Source organism: Agrilus planipennis, unplaced genomic scaffold (assembly GCF_000699045.2).
Source record: "Agrilus planipennis isolate EAB-ADULT unplaced genomic scaffold, Apla_2.0 scaffold138, whole genome shotgun sequence".
Lineage (NCBI taxonomy): Eukaryota > Metazoa > Arthropoda > Insecta > Coleoptera > Buprestidae > Agrilus > Agrilus planipennis.
The window spans coordinates 57,347-63,560 of NW_020439400.1; the positions used below are offsets into that span (position 1 = coordinate 57,347).

The following is a 6,214-nucleotide window of genomic DNA, read 5'->3' on the forward strand; positions in this document are numbered from 1 at the left end:
ATTTAAATGGACCTTGTTGGAGCATACGTAATCCTAAAATGTAGCATCGTACTACAGATGGCGTTTACCGCGCCATTTGTGGTATTTTCTAAAACGCACTCTTAAGACAGCAGGTAAAAGTTGGTCTGTGCTCTGTCGGAGCTGTCTGCGACGCGCTGATGAGATCCAAAACGATCGACAGTTTCGACAGAATACAGGCCACTTCGAATTATTTTATACAGACACGTATTTATAGTTTTCATTATTTTTCAATTTTCAAACGATTTCCCCCTTTTTTTAACAGTAAATGTGCATCTAGGAGTCATACTTATTCAAAAGATTGCTAAGCAGTTGCTAGTCAGAATATCACTTTGTAAGGGGGCATCCATTAAATACGTGAGCTCAGAATAGGGGGGGAGGGGTCCAACGAAATCTCACTAAATCTCATTTAAACCGAGGGGGGATAATCGAAAATCTCACGTCAACTTCAAAAAATTACAGATATGAAAAAAAATATTTTGAAAATAAATTAACTATAGTATACCTGAACGATTTATTATTTTCCCGAATCATAAAAATAAATGAAGTTTAAAATATTTTTAATGTCAATCTTACGTAAGGGTGGGGGGGTGTCCCGGCAAATCTTACTAAGAGGGGGAGTCTAAAATAACCGAAAAAGAGCTCACGTAATTAATGGATGCCCCCTTAACTAGTCAGTTGAAAATACTGTTATTGCACATTTTCGTTTTTGAATTTCCCAAAATTATTGGCATCTTTTTTCATATGCTACCTAGTAGTACAGTACTTACGAATGTGACCCTGAAAAAATTACTCTTGTCGGCTAATGATTGTTTTAATTTCCGTTCAAACGTTGTCTTTTTTTTCTAAGAAGTGTTCATGAGCAGCCACCAGTGGCTGTTCTTTCAGTCCTCTCACGAATCTCATATCCGCTAGGACAAATGTGTGATTACATCATCGTCTATTATTAGAATAAATCAACAGATTACCCATTGTTTCTTTTTTTTTAGCTTGCGCCTTTGATAAGTACATCATGTGCATGTCTGCATTGTACATATGTATGTATTATGTGTTATTGTCTTCAGTTACGTAAATAAGGTGCTTTGTAGGATTCTGAGAAGTTATCAAACCTTTGCCATTCCTCATCTGCTGTTAAATGTGAAAATCTAAGTAAAATCTGCTGTGTGCTAACGAATAAAAATCATAAACCAAAGAAATATATATTTATTTTGTTACATACGTTGTACTAGTCCGTGCTCGCATTAGACCAGATGAATTAGCTGAAAATCGACATTTTTTGAAAATGTTTGGATTAGATCCAATTTTTGCATGTAAATTAGTGAAATATTACGTACATTATTAAAAAAATTGTGCGCACGCACACAAGCGTGAAGAATTTTGTTTATAAACAATTTAAGGTAGTTGTTTCGATGTTTTATTTATTTTGCTACTATAGCATTTTTTCTAATAATTTAATCGAAAAAGGTTAAATGAGAACGTTATTTTTCGATGAAGGTAAGGTCCAATTTTTCAAAGCGATAAACATTTTTAAGTAAATGAAAATTTTTATCCAGAAAAAGCGATTTATTTCGTGTTCACTTTTAAGGTACAAGTCCGACTATTGCATTGAATTGAAATTATAGTATGTTATAATTAGCGACCTACCGAAGGTTCGGTTTCGGTTTCGGCAAAAAAATCTTTGGCATCAGTTTCGGTTTAGGCAGAAAATCTACCGTACTTTCGGCCGCAGCTGAACTACGCATTCGTAAATTATCGAGCATCGCTCGGTGCTTTTTTTAGCGTACAATATAAAAATATATATTTACGAATACTAAAGTTAATTATTGATTAGGTAATCATACTTTTACAATTAACTGCAATTAAAAGATTTCAATGAATGTTAAATTTAATCATGGATATGTCGCGATTATAAACTCAATTGAAATACTCAATTAATGAGGTCCTTTTTAATAATGTAAGTGTTCATTATTGACAAATTTTTGTTCTAAACAGTGTTCGTGTTCATTAACATGTTTATTAATTTTTGTTTATTTTATAGCAGTAATACCAAAAGAAATGATTTATCTCAAATAAATTATTATTTTTTCATATAATTCAAACAAAACAAAAATACTGGTATGCAAAGGAACGAAAAGTAGGGAAAGAGCGAATATAAAGATAAGAGACAAAAAATTAGAATAAGTGATTGATTTTAGGTATCTAGCAAGTTAGATAAGTCAGGAAGAAAGGAGCAGTAGGGATGTAAAGCTTAGGATGGCACAGGGTCGAGTCGCCTCCAATAAAACGAAGTCACTTCTATGCTCGCAATCGGTTAATTTATAAATTCGAAAAAGATTGTTAATGGTGTATGTATGCGGCGCTGTACGGGTGCGAAACAAGGACGGTGGACGCGGCGAAAAAGAAAAGGTTAGAAGCATTTGAAATGTGGTGTTATAGGCGAATGATGAGGATACTGGTGATAGAGGTTAGAAATAAAGAGCTATTAGAAAGAATAAGAGAACAGAGTACTGTATGATAGTCAATAAGAAATAGGCGAGATAAGTGGGTAGGACACCTTCTCAGGCATAAAGGTCTAGTCAGAGACATATTAGAGGCAGAAACAGGAGTTAAGAGGAGTAGAGGTAGACCTAGGTAGGTAGATGTGGGTTGTTCTAGTTTTGGGGAATATTGTCTGTATAAGTGTATATAAGCCAAATTTTAGTAAACAATAGATTTTTAACTTATCTGAAAAAGTTTCGATTTCGGTCGGACACTGGTGTAATACAGTGTACATAATCGGCGCGGAAGTCATTCTTTGGCATTGTTTTCGAAGTTTGAAAACAAAAGTAAGTAAAACAACTCCATCTACACGTAACTAAATCAACCTACCCTGACTTAACCTTACAATGCTTGATTGCTATAAAGTTACCATAAGAAAAGACATTGTAGAAATAGCATTTATCAAATGATGATGTCACGTTTTGGGAAATAATTTCATGTAAGTGAATAATCCCTGTGTTCAGTTTTCGAGTCGCTGGTAGCCGGTAGAATAGTGTAAAAGGCACTCAAGCGATATTTCACGTACAGAATCACTTATTATCAACCCTTAGTATGTTGAAAATCGCAATAATCTTCTGATTTTATTTCGTTGTATTTAATTTTTTACTTACCGTTAATATTTTTTGGTCAATTAATAATATATACGATGTATATTTATGTTAAATTTTAAATATTCGTAAAACTTTTTAGGCGTGCTCGTATTTCTAAATCTAATTGTGTAGATCGTACACATTATGGTAGTTTATATCTCTGTTTCTGAAGGTTTCTTGTATGTTTAACCTGATTAAATCGGGTTTGGTGGTTTATTATTAGGTTTGTAACAGAAATTTTGACGAGCACGCGAACCTATAAATTACCCTTGAATAATATCTCTAAAGCACGCACCGCTCGCTTTTAGTAAGTACTTATTTTTAATTGATAGTCATTTGTTACATTTAGAGTGCGTTGTTTTTTAATGGATACTGTCAAGAAATTTATAAATTCTATTATTTATTGAGGAAATAAAACTTTGAATTTCCCTGTTGCCATAATGATATAACTGACAATCGGCCAAAAACAAATGTTTTGTACTTTAAAATACATACAAAAATTGTTAATGAGGAGAAAAAGTAGTTACGAAAGAAACAATTGAGAAACAATATTGCTTTGTTTCAAATTCTATGCCACCTACACGCATATCTACTTTAGTTGTTACCTTAATTTTTAGTTTTGTTAAATGACAGGCCTTTCACGATAACGCTGCTAAAGTATTTAGTTACATATTGATTTACTTTGCGCTATATTCTTCGTTCTGGTTATGATTTCACATTTTGTTCTAGTCACGCGTTTGTTTACATGAATACAGTAAGTATATACGCTAAAGAAGTCGATGGTTTTGCATTTTGATGTAGATAACCACGAATAACAATAAACGAATGAAAACGGGCTACTTCGTTTATTAGGGGTAGGTCCAACACTGATCATATCAAATAATTAACGACTAGGTTCATTCTTTTATTAGAAGTTTTAATTGTCAACTCATTTCAGAATATTCGATCATCCGCTACTTCAGCCACAAAAGTTTCCTTTACGAAACTGTACAGCTTTAATAATCCAAATTAATTATTGCATCGTCTGTTATATTAGACATAGATATTTATATGTATATAAACTTTGTTTTTTAAACTTAAAGTTTAAACTTTTAGTAATTACAACGTTTTTCTACATTTATAATGCAATATGTTTGCGTTTTGGCGCCATTTCATAGCTGTAATTAGATGTTTCGTACGATAGTTGAAATGTATGATTTTGGATTTCTACAGCAACCGCATCTCGAGCAATGTGACGTTGCCACGCCTGCGCTGTTCGAATTATCAAGGTTTGTTCGGATTATAACTTAGTGTTCGTTGTTCGGATTAGCGGATGTTAGGATTAACACGTTCGGATTGCTGAGCTTGTACTGTAGGTACTTAATGCACTATAGTGGATTCTATCCCGGGATTCCAACCGCTTTTGGTCTCGAAATTTTAGGGATTGATTGACAGTGCCAGTCAGGGCTCGGATTGTTATTTCACAAGTCTAATAAAAAACTGTTTTCTTCGAACTCTAATTAATACCAGTGCTCTCAACAGAGTTGCTTTTCTATCATTTTGATCAAGATAATCCCGGGATTAGAAATGAGGACTGGGATTGAATATCCTAGTATCACATTATTCCTCATATACCGAGTTTTCAATGTAAAGGCTAAACTTTTGTTTACTTCCCGAACACAATCCCTCCTTTGCGTATAAAACTTGCGTATACAGACGAGAGGTGTAACGAATTTAGGAAAAGTTGTTTTGATGTTATGTTTTCATCGGGGTCGTCGAAGGGTTGGTTTTTTAATGTCCCGGGATGTCTAACCAATTTTGTTACCCGATTTCTCTGCAACATCATCGTTGTAAGTACGCGCCAATTTCGAAAACAGCAGTGTGTGGCGGCAAAAGGGCGCGACGCATCGCGGCGCCTGGCGTCGTCAGGGCGTGGATCGGGCCGGTTGCATGTGCTGCGCCTGCTTGGTCATACGTTCCGTTTCCAAGGCGACGCGCCGGGACGCCGTTGTAGGAAGACCACCGCCGTTGCACAGTGGTATAAAAACAAGAAAAAGTGTAACATCTTAAGGAAAATAAAAATAACACAAGAAGGCTTAAAAATGCTTTTTGTTGTTTATTTATTTATTGAAGAATTTTCATGCATATGTAAAACCGTCGTGTCTTTGCGTCTATAAAATACGAATTTAATTCGATAAAAGTGTATCGCAGGTGAAAGATTTATTTCAACCTTTTGTACTTGGATTATTCGTCATGTACACGAATGTGCGCTTTGAGGTTTTTGTTTGGTTGTTTTGTCAACTGTGTTCCCGCCGTTATCTCCGCCGTCGGGACGCCACGGTCCAGCCGCCGCCCGATTTGTTGCCGCCACTTTCTGGTGCATGGACCTCAGCTACTGCTGTTGTGCTGCCGAGCTGTGCTTCTCTTAGGACAGCGGCAGCAAACTCGAAATTCCGGGGCTAGTCCGGGCTTGTCGGTCGAATGTATGTTTGCGATGCTCACCCCCTTGTTATTGAAACATCTACATTACTGGCTCTGAAATGATGTTGTTGGTTGTAGAAATGATTCTTTGCCTAATATTGGGTGCCTAACCAGTTCTCGAAAATTAGTTTTAACTTTAGGGCACTTTGTACGTTTTTTGTTATGTCATCTTTCAAAGGCTTTTCTGTTTTTGATCTTCGGTGTATCACACTGGCAGTCCAAACCCTCTCCCACACCTCAATCTAAACACATTAGTATTTTATAGTGAAAAATTCATTTTGTAGAGCTTGCAGGTTCCGAAAAACCGAGCGATCTGGTATGATATCTTGCTAGCAGATCACATACATTCGTTTCAGCCGATCTCTGGCTCTAATTTGCATCATATTTTGTAGTGAAACAATTAATTTTGTAAAGCCTGTACACTAGGGCGCTTCAAATAAAATTTTTAATTTTTTTTTTATTTTTTTTACCCCCTCAAATGTTTCTATTTGTTGTAAAAAAAATCCTCGCCAAACATGCTAGCTCAAATCTAAGGGGTCGCTATTTTTATTTTAGTTTCCCATTTAATTAACATAGGAAAAAGTTCTTTTTTTAATTGAATTTACACA

At 35.2% G+C, this 6,214-nt stretch overlaps 1 protein-coding gene across 1 annotated transcript in view; it reads left to right on the forward strand.

Annotated features, from left to right (window-relative positions):
- The window catches only part of LOC108735761 (pumilio homolog 2), a 290,455-nt gene that overhangs the window by 43,120 nt on the left and 241,121 nt on the right, over positions 1–6,214 (forward strand). The window lies entirely within an intron of this gene.